The sequence below is a fragment of the Mirounga angustirostris genome, unplaced genomic scaffold (genome assembly GCF_029215605.1).
Source record: "Mirounga angustirostris isolate CCGP_5_RB_7025 unplaced genomic scaffold, mMirAng1.0.hap1 SCAF_8, whole genome shotgun sequence".
Taxonomy (NCBI): domain Eukaryota; kingdom Metazoa; phylum Chordata; class Mammalia; order Carnivora; family Phocidae; genus Mirounga; species Mirounga angustirostris.
Window position 1 is genome coordinate 13,869,434 of NW_026991716.1, and position 13,328 is coordinate 13,882,761.

Genomic DNA, 13,328 nt, shown 5'->3' on the forward strand with positions numbered 1-13,328 from the left:
CATTTATCATGGCAATCACTCCTACCTTGAAGATTTACTTTCTTACGTACTCTGAAGCTGCCTAACCCTGCAGCTCTGGCAATTTTTGTTTGTGTTAGAAAATTCTTGGTCAAAATACAGTTCTTGTATTTTTTCTATATATAAACTTTTATAATTTTTATTACCATAGTTTCTGGTAATTAGTATATGTGCTGCGGAAGCAAGCACATAGTTTCTGTTAATTAAAAGAATCTCTATAAGAAGCTCAAAAATTTTAGAAACATTGCATAACCTTCCCAACAGTGAAGGGCAATTATAATCCTCATTTAATAGATGTGTGAAGGCCCATAGAAGGTAACCGTTTTCTCCAAGATTCCATAAGTCAAGATAAAGGAAGCTCAAAAAGCAAGCGGTCACTGTGATCTTATTTTTTGGCCTATCCAGGGCTCTAGCCTGTGTATCACTCTACTGTCTGTACGAGTTAATTTTCTATGTCTCAGGGTGAGTTTAGGTTCTTCAAAGTCTTTCTCATACATTTCATTTAGCCTGAATCATGCTCCCAGAGTCCATCAACCATTTTAATTTGGCACCAACAGGACAGGTTATATTTTCTCCCCTTATGAAACAGCAACAACTGCCAGGTTTCAACTCATTTCCTGGATCCTCCTCCCATCCTGGAAAATAAACATTATTAACATTGCTTTCTCCATGATGAGTCAAGGTGTTTTAAAAGGCTCTCTAATAAACAAACAAACAAACAAAAACTGATACAAACTAAGGTATCATCATTTCTATGATCTATGGTTTCTGTTTTTAGAGTTGGTGCTAACGATTTGCTTCTGCCTTTAATTTCTTCTTTTGCAAAAGGAGCCTCGCTCTTCAAACATTGTCATTTCATGAGCATTGCTTTTTATGACAGCCTAAATTCTTTGACTAATAATTCTATCCCCCAACATACAGGAAAGATCTGGGCACTAGAACACCATTCTTCTTTGTGAATGATCAAGGGAGAACATTGGTTGTGGAATTTTTTAAAAAATATATTTATTTAGGGGCACCTGGGTGGCTCAGTCATTGAGCGTCTGCCTTCAGCTCAGGTCATGATCCCAGGGTCCTGGGATCGAGACCCACATCGGGCTCCCTGCTCCATGGGAAGCCTGCTTCTCTCTCTCCCAACCCCCCCCCCCACCCCGCTTGTGTTCCCTCTCTCGCTGTGTCTCTGTCAAATAAATAAATAAAATCTTTAAAAAAATATGTATATATATTTATTTACTTGAGAGACTGAGAGAGGGAAACAAGCAGACTCCCCGATGAGCACAGAGCCTGACATGGGTCTCAATCCCAGGACCCTGAGATCATGACCTGAGCCAAAATCAGGATCTGGACACTTAACCAACTGAGCACCCCAGGCACCCCAAAAACATGGGTTTTTAAGCTCAGCTATTGACAAATAACACCCTTGCCATCTCGCTGATGCCAAACCTCTCATTCACAAAAAACAAATTTTAGTGTCTGTGGTACTTGAATCTCAAATTAAGCTGAAACCATACATGTGGCATCTACCTTTAAGAAAGTCCAGTTTTGGGGCATCTGGGTGGCTCAGTTAAGTGACTGCCTTTGGCTCAGATCATGATCCCGGGGTTCTGGGATTGAGCTCTACCTGGGGCTCCCTGCTCAGTGGGGAGCCCACTTCTCCCTCTCCCTCTACCACTCCCCCTGCTTGTGCTCTCTCTCTCTCAAATAAAAAAAATCTTTTAAAAAAAAAGTCCAGTTTTTTCACCTAGAGATTTGTAACTTGGCTTCCAGTTCAAGTTTGAAAACTCTCATTATCATTAATAATTACGAATCACCAAAATGTTGGTCTCAGCCCCAGTTATAGTTCTCCCTTGAGAAACATTAGCAATATTTGAACTTTCTTATTATAGCATAATAGTCTCAGAGTTCAGGTTTTTGCTATTATGCCTTTTCATTAAAAACAATCTTTTTTGTTCTAATAAAAGGCTATAACTTAGAAAACCCTAAAAGGATAGGCTCAACAGATGGCAAGCACTCATTCTTAAAGGATCAACAGCTGACTCTAAATGACTTTAACCTGCAACACCAATAATCGTTAATGGTTGTTTAGCGGCATACTGAGAATTCCAGAAACTTCCCTCAAAGACTAAAACTCTTATTTTACCCCTCCTCCAAGACCAAGCAATTTAATTTGATAGGTAATCATAATCTATTAGAATACAGCCAAATTAATGATCTAGAATTCCAGGCAATTAATTCTGGATAAGAAGCTATTATTTATATATATGGAGAGATTAATGATGCATTTTTTGATGCTTACAATCTTATGATGCTAGGGTTTTAAACCAATGAATGTCCAGCAACAAGAGGGGAAAATAGGTACTCCTCACCCAATGCATAGTTATCCACATCTGCAACCTCAGTGCCCTGGACGTACAGGAGGATGACCATCACCTTCAGGCAGTCTGAAATGGAAACAGATAGGGATCTGGAATCAGGAGACCTATATTTGCGGGCTGGCTCTGATATTGACTGGTTACGTGATTTTGAGCTAAGGAGATCAAGAACGCTGCCTCACAAGGCTGTCGTGAGGATTCAATGAAATCATACGGGCATAAAGGTTTTGCAAAAATAAGCACTATAGGGCGCCTGGGTGACTCAGTTGGTTGAGCGACTGCCTTCGGCTCAGGTCATGATCCTGGAATCCCCAGATCGAGTCCCACATCGGGCTCCCTGCTCAGCAAGGAGTCTGCTTCTCCCTCTGACCCTCCCCCCTCTCATGTGCTCTCTCTCTCTCTCTCTCAAATAAATAAATAAATAAATAAAAATAAAAAAATAAGCACTATATGGGTGCTATAAGAAATTTAGAAATAATGTATCCATTGATATTTTTAAAGTACTGCAGCCTTCTAATCTGGTCGTACATATAAGACTCCACATTGAATGCAGTACCAAAAGATACACAGGTTTTCTCTCTCTAGATAGAGCGCCCTGCAAGTAAAGCATAATCGTCTGCAATTTTGCAATTCATAATAACCTCCACTACCTGATGAATTAAAAAAGAAATTTCATTATGTTTTTCTTATTTAGTCTATCTACATGAGGCATTAGCAGGTAATGAAGTCTTATAAGTTTAGATTGTTTGCTTTGTACCTTCCTCTTTACTTGGAAGGGGCAAAGATATGATTTAAGAAGATCAAGGGTTATTAGGAATACAGGCTGCAAATTACATTATTAAAAGTGACTGAATCCTTTCCCATTAAACAGATCTCTTTGCTATTAATGCCTTCCTCCATAATTTCCATTGGCCAAGGCTTAATAAAACTCTCTAACCATATCAAGAAAGAATAAAATATCTAAAGAAACTAACGTCGGTGCTTTGTACCATTTCTACAATTTCAAACTTAGGTGGAAGTAGCTTAATTATTGTGATGCCAATTCTGGCAAATGAAACTAATATTACACACACACACACACACACACACACACACACATGCAAATATTCCCTCTTCTTCCAAACCAATGTAACTACCTTTCTTTAGGAAGACAGAAGTAATATATCTACTTGTCAAAAAACAATACAGTTATACTCCGGAAACCATTTTGAAAATCAAAGACTTTTGATATATTTTTATCAGTGTATTAGTAATTGATAGAAAAGTTGTATCAACTGCTATGGAAACTCACTCAAAAGAGCAACAGTTGGATTTAATTCTTGATAGACTCATGATCTAGCTCTCTTTTGTCACTATCTCCTTCATTTAATCATTCAACAAGTATTCTCCTCATGCCTATTTTGTGTCAGGCTAGATGCCAGATGCTGGGGATGCAAAGACAAATAAGATGAGATTTCTGAAAGCAGAAGCTGATTATAAGGATCCTTTTCTGCCCTCATCTTATTTCACCTCTCAAGCACTTTCTCCCCAAAGACCACCCCTTTCCTCCTGAAACCCTCTCTTCTCATTTCTTCAGTGACTGAAGCACTGTTCCAGCTCTCTTCCTGACCGCTCTTTCTCAATGTTCTCTGCCAGTTCCTCTTCTATCAAATCTCTAAATGCTGGAGCATCCTAGCACTTGGACTTGAGCCACTTTTCTTCTGTTTGCAGTCTTTCCCTTGGATTGTCTCATCTACTCCAACAGCTTTAAATACCATCTGACAATTCCCCCCAGTTTTATATCTGCAGCTCATAACTTTCTTCTGGGTTTCAGACTGCCCACTGAACACCACCACTTGTATTCTTATAAATATTTCAAATTTGGGGCACTTGGGTAGTGCAGTCGGTTAAGCATCCAACTCTTGATTTCGCCCAGGTCATGATCTCAGGTCATGAGATCGAGCCCCACGTGGAGCCCACTCAGGATGGAGTCTCCTTGACTTTCTCCCTCTTCCTTTGCCCCTCCCCATCCCCCGCTTTCACACTCTTTCTCTCTCTCCAAAAGAAATAAATTTTTAAAAAATATATTTCAAATTTAACCTAAGTCTAAGACCAGTCTTAGTTTTCATCTCTAACTCCCACCCAACACAGTTTTCCCATCATAACAAATGGCACTACCATTCTCTCAAGTTTTCAGCCAAAATGACTCCAGGAGTCATCTTTGATTCTACACTGTGTCTCATCCTCACATCCAATCTATTAGCAAGTCAACTCAACTCTGCTTCCAAAGCATGCCTCTAATCTTCCACCTTCATCCGACCTTCGACCTTGTCCACTATAAAACTGCCTCCTAACTATTCTTCCCACTTCCAAGCTTGCCCCACTACAAACTGTTTTCCTTGCAATAGCCAAAAGTGAGTTTCCAAACATATCAATTAGATTATATCTATTTCATATTCAATAGTTTTCCGCTAAGTACAGATTAAAATCCAAACTCCATACAGCAAGGCACTATGGTGTGGCCCCTGCCTTCCGTCCAGTCCCACCTTGAACCACTGGCCACACTGCCTTCCTGTCACATAGGCCTTTGTTAAGTTCCATGAATAGTCCAAGCTCTTTCCTGCTTTAGGTTATGTCCTTGATGTGGATTGTCCTTGCCAAGCTCATTCTCCCTTACAGATCTCAACTTCAGTATAAAGTCTTCAAGGAGCACCTCCCTAATTACCTCATTTTTAAAATTCCTTACCATTGGGACCCCTGGGTGGCTCAGTCCATTAAGCGTCTGCCTTTGGCTCAGGTCATGATCCCAGGGTCCTGGGATCGAGTCCCACATCGGGCTCCCTGCTCAGCGGGGAGCCTGCTTCTCCCTCTCTCTCTGCCTGCCACTCTCCCTGCTTGTGCTCTCTCCCTCTCGCTCTCTGACAAATAAATAAATAAAATCTTAAAAAAAAAATTAAAATTCCTTACCATTTATTTTCTATCATAGCACCGTTTTCTTTGTTCGACAACCTTCCACAAGCTCAATTTAACTAATTAATTTGTCTGCCTTCAATCTCCACCACTGGAATGTAATTTCTAAGAATACAAGAGCCGTTAATACGTTGTTTATCACTATAGCACAAGCACCTATCAGAAGCCAGCACAGAGTAACTACTCGCCAAATAAATAAATATATTGAATGATCTCCAAGATTCCTCCATTCTCCATCTATCCATGATAGTATACCACACCCTCCAGAGGATGTGACAAAGTCAGCACTTTGTCTTGATAGTCTTGAATGCTATACATTTTTAACCTAGATTTTTAAGTTATAAATCTAGGGGCGCCTGGGTGGCTCAGTCGGTTGGGCAACTGCCTTCGGCTCTGGTCATGATCTCAGGGTCTTGGGATCGAGCCCCACGTCGGGCTCCCAGCTCCGTGGGAAGCCTGCTTCTCCCTCTCCTACTCCCCCTGCTTGTGTTCCCTCTCTTGCTGTGTCTCTCTTTATCAAATAAATAAATAAAAGCTTTAAAATAAATAAATAAATAAACAATAAATCTAATACCCCATCATTTCCATGAAGAAATATTGAATCTGATCAGCTGAACTTCCCAAAAATCTTTAACTATAAAATATGTATGTCAAAATATTCATAAATCATAGCATCTGGGAAGCCTTTAATATATGTTGAACAAATGAATGAATTCCTTTATCTTCATCACTGAAAATCCGCAGTTCTCATACCTATTTGTCCACTGTCAGCATCGGGTGTAGGCTCAAAGATATGCATTAGTACCATTTATAGGATACAATTCCTTTAGGACTGTTGCTCTGTAAATGTCCAGACAACAACCTGAGAAGGTACATGTTGTCTTTAAGACTATAATTTTCTCTAAATGTATCCTTATATACTTAGTAAAACAGTCATCGTTACTATACCTACATACAGCTTTCTCAAAATTATTATAGCTACAACAAAAGCTAGAAAGATGTTATTTTATAATTACTCTAAAATAAAAACAAAGTGACAAAAATATTTTTCCTTTTCATCTTTCCCCAAAGTGTTTTGCTCACTTCCCATAATTCTAAAGGACCTATCATCTCTTCCCCAGCATTAATAAAAATGTTTAAAATACCTCCTGAAAGGGAATATATTTACAGTTACCAAAGTCCAACAGTGCTCTGACTCAGCAAAATGAGAACAATCCAGTTAATGAAATGCTTCAATTAATAAGGGGCAAAAAGGTTTATAAAGGGGAAAATATCACTTTCTAAATCCTACCACATTTACTATATGTCTTAATTCAAGATTGGCAAGGAGAAGCAGAACTACAGTCAGATTTTATTGCATTTATTTGCCCTGAATGGCGTTTCTCAATAGGCTTTTCAGACTCAATCTTAATGACTGTATCACCCCACCACACGGCTACATAATGCATTACTGATTGACATATACTTGATGGTGAAGATTAGGATACGGTGAAAAGCTGCAATTTTTTTTATTTGATGAAATAAAAGTGATAGTTGTACAGGAAAAGAAGCACACCGTTAGGGAAGATAGTTTTATACTTATTGCATATTAAGGTTAAGCAACTGTGTTGTGTGACAGACATATTAAACACTCATATTCTCAAAAGGCAAACCTGGGGGGCGCCTGGGTGGCTCAGTTGGTTGAGCGACTGCCTTCGGCTCAGGTCATGATCCTGGAGTCCCGGGATCGAGTCCCGCATCGGGCTCCCTGCTTGGCGGGGAGTCTGCTTCTCCCTCTGACCCTCCCCCCTCTCATGTGCTCTCTCTCTCTCTCATTCTGTCTCAAATAAATAAATAAAATCTTAAAAAAAAATAATAAAAAAAAAAAAAAAAGGCAAACCTGGAAGAGCATGGCTTTCTTTTTTATCAGCCCAGAAAATAATTGGCTTAGGGAAGCTTTTAAGTTATGAAAAAAATAAATTCCTCTTTATTTTATGGTTGAGAGAAAAATACAGCTCAGCTGCTGGCATCCCTGAAGGTGGTCAGAATGAGTCTGGAAAATCTTCACGGAAAGGAGGGAAATGTGTAGTGGGCCAAGATATGTTAAATACAGAGTAATGTCATAGAGTAGTCTAAAGCAAAGGACAGCCAGCAGAGACTGGGCCAACGCAGACAGGATGTAATGGAAGCAGAAAATAAATAGCTATTAACAACAAGAGTGCAGTGTGAAATGAGGAAGCAGAAGAAAGCAAGGATGTATGCAACCATGAAGTGAATGCTTAGTCTCAGAGATGAGAGGCTTAGAGAAGGATAGATTAAGACCCCTAAAAAGAAAGATCACAGTGCACTCAGGGAAAGAGAAGTCCCCCAACATCCTTCCTACCTATTCTTCCAATAAAACACACAGCGGGGCCCACCTTACCACATCCTGGCTGATACTAACTTTATCAACCTTTCCAATAAAGCCAAACTCAATTTACAATAGTCAAAGATGGACTGTCTGTATGCCAAGTGTATCCCTTATATAACTGACTATGTAATGGCTGAAATTGAGAAATTGGGGCAAAAGTATCGTGTGGCTCTAAGGATTGTCAAGGATCCAAGATTTGAATGATTACCATGCACACACAAAGGAAGCAGGTGACTGCTTAGTATAGAGAGTAACTCAACACAAGTGTTATACTGTGGCCACAGTTGACTGGGATCTTAAGGGAAGGATCCGGAAGATCCCTGGAGTTCCCATCATGGACATTTCTAACCATAGGTACAACACTGAGCAGATGCCAGTTGATTATGGAGCCCCTCAGTTCTAATTCTTTTTTTTTTTTTTAAGATTTTATTTATTTATTTGAGACAGAGAGAATGAGAGAGAGAGAGAGAACACATGAGAGGGGGGAGGGTCAGAGGGAGAAGCAGACCCCCCGCCGAGCAGGGAGCCCGATGCGGGACTCGATCCCGGGACTCCAGGATCATGACCTGAGCCGAAGGCAGTCGCTTAACCAACTGAGCCACCCAGGCGCCCCCCTCAGTTCTAATTCTTAATAGAGTTCCTCTGCCTTCTTTTACCAACTTTTCCCGTTACCAATTCTTACAGCAATATGCTATATCATGAATTATTATTCCACTTATTCATTTGTTTTGTTATGAGCTGAGTATGGTTAAATACACTCACTTTCTGATGTTGTTTTGAAATTGATATTTTGTATCATTTTAAAATTGTTGCATCTTTTTATAAATCAGATGACTGCCACAAATAAAATTAAATTAAATTAAAATAAATAACTCCTGAGAGATAACTTTCAGAAAGCTTTAAACCCATCTTCAAATCAAGAAATCAATCCCATTTGCAACTGCACCAAAAATATTAAGAGACCTAGGAATAAGTCTAACTAGAGAGGTAAAAGATCTGTACTCTGAAAACTATAGAACACTTACGAAAGAAATTGAAGATACAAAGAAATGGAAAAACATTAAATGCTCATGGATTAGAAGAACAAATATTGTTAAAATGTCTCTACTACCCAAAGCAATCTACACACTTAATGCAAGCCCTATCAAAATACCACCCGCATTTTTCACAGATCAATAACAAGCTTAAAATTTGTATGGAACCACAAAAGACCCCAAATAGCCAAAGCAATCTTGAAAAAGAAGAACAAAATTGGCGGCGTCACAATTCCAGACTTCAAGTTATATTACAAAGCTGTAGTCATCAAGACAACATGGTACTGGCACAAAAATAGACACATAGATCAATGGAACAGAATAGACAACTCAGGTATAGACCCACAACTATATGGTCAACTAATCTTTGACAAAGTAGGAAAGAATATCCAATGGAAAAAAGACAGTCTTTTCAACAAATAGTGTTGGGAAAACCGGACAGCAACATGCAGAAGAATGAAACTAGACCACTTTCTTACACCATACACAAGAATAAGCTCAAAATGGATGAGAGACCAAACTGTGACAAAGGAAACCATCAATATCCTAGAGAAAAACACAGAAAGAACCTGTGTTCTAAGACCTCGGCCATAGCAACTTCTTACTAGACATGTCGCCAGAGGCAAGGGAAACAAAAGCAAAAATGAACCACTGGGACTTCATCAAGATAAAAGGCTTCTGCACAGTGAAAGAAACAATCAACAAAACTAAAAGGCAGCCTATGGAATGGGAGAAGATATATGCAAACGACATATCTGATAGTTAGTATCCAAAACATATAAAGAACTCATCGAACTCAACACCCCAAAAATAAATAATCCAGTTAAGAAATGGGCAGAAGACAGGAATAGATACTTTTCCAAAAAAGACATCGCGATGGCCAACAGACATATGAAAAGATGCTCAACATCACCCATCATTAGGGAAATTCAAATCAAAACCACAAGGAGATACCACCTCACACCTGTCAGAATGGCTAAAATTAAAACACAAGAAACAAGAGGTGTTGGCAAGGATGCGGAGAAAGGGGAACCCTCTTGCATTGTTGGTGGGAATGCAAACTGGTGCAGCCACTCTGGAGCAGAGTATGGAGGTTCCCCAAAAAGTTAAAAATAGAACTACCCTGCGATTCAGCAATTGCACTACTAGGTATTTACCCAAAGAAGACAAAAATATTAATTCAAAGGGATACATGCACCCCGATGTTCATAGCAGCATTCTCAACTATAGCCAAACTATGGAGAGATCCCAAATGTCCATCAAATGATGAATGAATAAATAAGATGCTGTGTGTATATATATAATGAATACTAGTCAGCCATCAAAAAGAATGAAATCTTGCCATTTGCAACAACATGGATAGAGCTAGAGAATATTATGCTAAGTGAAATAAGCCAGTCAGAGAAAAACAAATACCATATGATACCACTCATATGTGGAATTTAAGAAAAAAAAAAACAGAAGAACATATGGGAGGGTGGTAAGGAGAGAAGGAAATAAACCATAAGAGACTCTTAACAATAGAGAACAAACTGAGGGTTGAAGGAGGTGGGTAGGGGCTGGGCTAGCTGGGGGATGGGGATGAAGGATGACACTCGTTATGATGAGCACTGGGTGTCGTATGTAAGTGATGAATCAATGAATTCTACTCCAGAAACCAATTTTGCACTGTATGTTAACCACCTAAAATATAAATTAAAAAAAAAAAAACACAAAAATAAAATAAACCCATCTTCAAAATCTTTTCACTGATCAACCAGCAGCCAGGGGCTCCATGAGTGACATAAGTATATTTAAAAGGTATCTCAAGAACATGAGGTGCTCCCTTCCCTTGGATTTTATTTTTATGTGTTAGAAAAAGTCAAAGTTGAAACATCTTATATTCCACAACAAATACAGAAATAGAAACATCAGAGCTCAGGATGAGATGCAGAGTTCCAAAAGTCATCTGCATGTGGGGAGTAACTGAAATCATGAAAATAAGACGGGCAAACCCATGAGCTTCCCAAGGAAGTTAGAGTAACTTAGAAAGACAAATGCTGAGGATATATAAACAAGATCTGGGAACACTGTTAACGGGCTGGGAAAAGAGAAGAGAGGAAAAGAATCATCAAGAAGATGAGAAGGGGAAAAAAAAGGTCATCTGTAAATCCAAAGGAAAGAAAGGGTGAAGGGAAGTGTCAAAGCAGCAAGCCTGCCAACTGGACAAACAATTAGAGGAGTCCACACACGACCATAAACATCTAAGGAGATGGGTCTGGGGTGAAAGTTTGGCCAGGGCAGAGAGAAAAAACACAGGCGATGCATTTGAAGAGCTGAAGTAACGGAGAAAAGAAGCGAGGAAGAACATTATCAGAGCCAACTGAGCTAAGTGAAATATGGCTGATGGATCAGGAGAGAGTTTTTTGGTATGCACCAAAACTCGAGCTCTTCAAATATGCCCGTTTTTTCCCAACTTGGCACTAATGAGAAAACATACGGCATGAAATCTAATGTCACATTGTAGGCTAATGAAATAAGGCTGCATTCTGAACTTTTAAATGTCAGTCTGGCTCCACACCAGGTGACCTCGTCATGCTAAAAGCAAGTCTATTAACCGAGCTCAAAATGCGTAAAACTGCGCGAAAGAATCCAACTTCTGAGTTTAACAGACAGCAAATGTTTTCCTTACCTAACTAAACTGCAAAGGGCAGCGGCCTGGGCGGGACGGCGGCGGAAAGAGGCCCCTGCCTTGTTGGCTAATAAGCCTCAGTCAGGGCCGCGCTGCGGCAGAAGGAACCACGAGCCCAATCTTGCCGAGAAAGAAGGCCTATTTACTTAGCCGGAGCTTCAGCCTGAGGCACAGGCTTCAAGCTTCCCACACCTCTGGAGGGAGGCTCAGCAAACCCAGGGGACAGAAGCCGGGAGACACCATCCTGGCGCAGCCCTGGGGCCTTCCAACAGCTAGGACTGTAGCCCCACAGGGCTGTATATACTTGCATACTTAGGAGCTGCTGCGTGAGGGTCTGGCTCCCAGTCGGCCTGGAACTAGGTGTTAAACAAGATTCGTCCCCTTGATCACGGGCAGATCTGGGCACATCCGCATCAGTGAGGCCACTCAGGCCGTTTAGACAGTCACAAAGGTTTGAAAGACAGCCAGGAGCTGCGGCAGGTTTGAACAAGAAGGATCATCCCCTACAGAAGGCCAGTCCTTCAGGACTGGGAGAGGCAGCTAGCTGTTAGACCTAATACACAGAAACAAACACAGAGAGTCAAGCAAAATGAAGAAATAGAGAAACATGTTCTGAACTAAAGAACAAGACAAAACCTCAGAAAAAGACCTTAATGATACAGAGATTAAAAAATCTACCTGATAATTCAAAATGATGGTCCATAAAGATGCTCGCTGAACTTGGGAGAAGAATGCATGAACACAATGAGAACTTCAACAAAAAGACAGAAAACATAGAAAAGTACCAAATGGAGGCCACAGAGCTGAAGAACACAGTAAATGAACCGAAAAATACACTAAAGGGGTTCAACAGAAGGCTGGACGAGGCAGAAAGATGGATCAGTGCATGCTGGAGGATAAAGCAATGGAATTCACCCACACAGAGCAACAAAAAGAAAAAAGAATTTTTAAAAATGAAGATAACTTAAGGGATCTCTGCAACAACATCAGGTGGAATAACAGTCACATATCGGCGTCCCAGGAAAAGAAAAGAAAAAGGGACAGAAAACTTATTTGAAGAAATAAAATCTCACTGGAAAAGGTAAATATATAGTAAAGGTAGTATATTAATCATGTATAAAGTCACTACACAGGTTAAAAGACAAAAGTAGTATAATTAACTAAAACTACGATAATTAGTTAAGGGTTCCATAAAATAAAAAGATGTGAAAAATGACATCAAAAGCACGGTGGGGGGAGTAAAAGGTAGAGTTTGCGGTGTTCAAATTTCAGTTGAACTCAAAGCAGACTGTTATATGCCTAGGAAGTTTTAATAAGTGAACTTTACCGTAAACCACAAAGCAAAAACTTATAGTAAATACACAAAAGAAAAAATGGGGAAGAGATTGAAATGTAATAGTAAAGGAAGTCATCAAACTACAAGGGAAGAGAGAAGAAAGGAACAGAGAGGAACTACACAAACAGCCAGAAAACAATTAACAAAATGGCAATAAGCATATACCTATCAATAATTATTTTACATAACTATTTTAAATAATAAAAATGGACTAAATTCTCCAACCAAAAAACATGGAGCAGCTAAATGAATAATAAAACTAGATCCATCTGCCTACGAGAGACTCACTTCAGAAGTAAGGACACACAAAGACTGAAAGTGAAGGCATAAAAAAAAAATACCCCACGCAAATGGAAATAAAATGAACCCTAGTATAACTACACTCATATCAGACAAAATGAACTTTAAAACAAAGACTGTAACAAAAGACAAAGAAGGGCACTACATAATGTTAAAGGGATCAATCCAACAAGAAGATATAACATTTATAAATATATATGCACCCAAACATAGAAGTACCAAAATATATAAAACAAATATTAAAAGGTAACACAGTAAT

General features: G+C 39.5%; 1 pseudogene; it reads left to right on the plus strand.

The window, feature by feature from the left end:
- Window positions 1-7,548: 7,548 nt before the first annotated feature.
- LOC123836885 (rRNA-processing protein FCF1 homolog) lies at window positions 7,549-8,131 on the plus strand (annotated as a pseudogene).
- The last annotated feature ends 5,197 nt before the right edge of the window (window positions 8,132-13,328 follow it).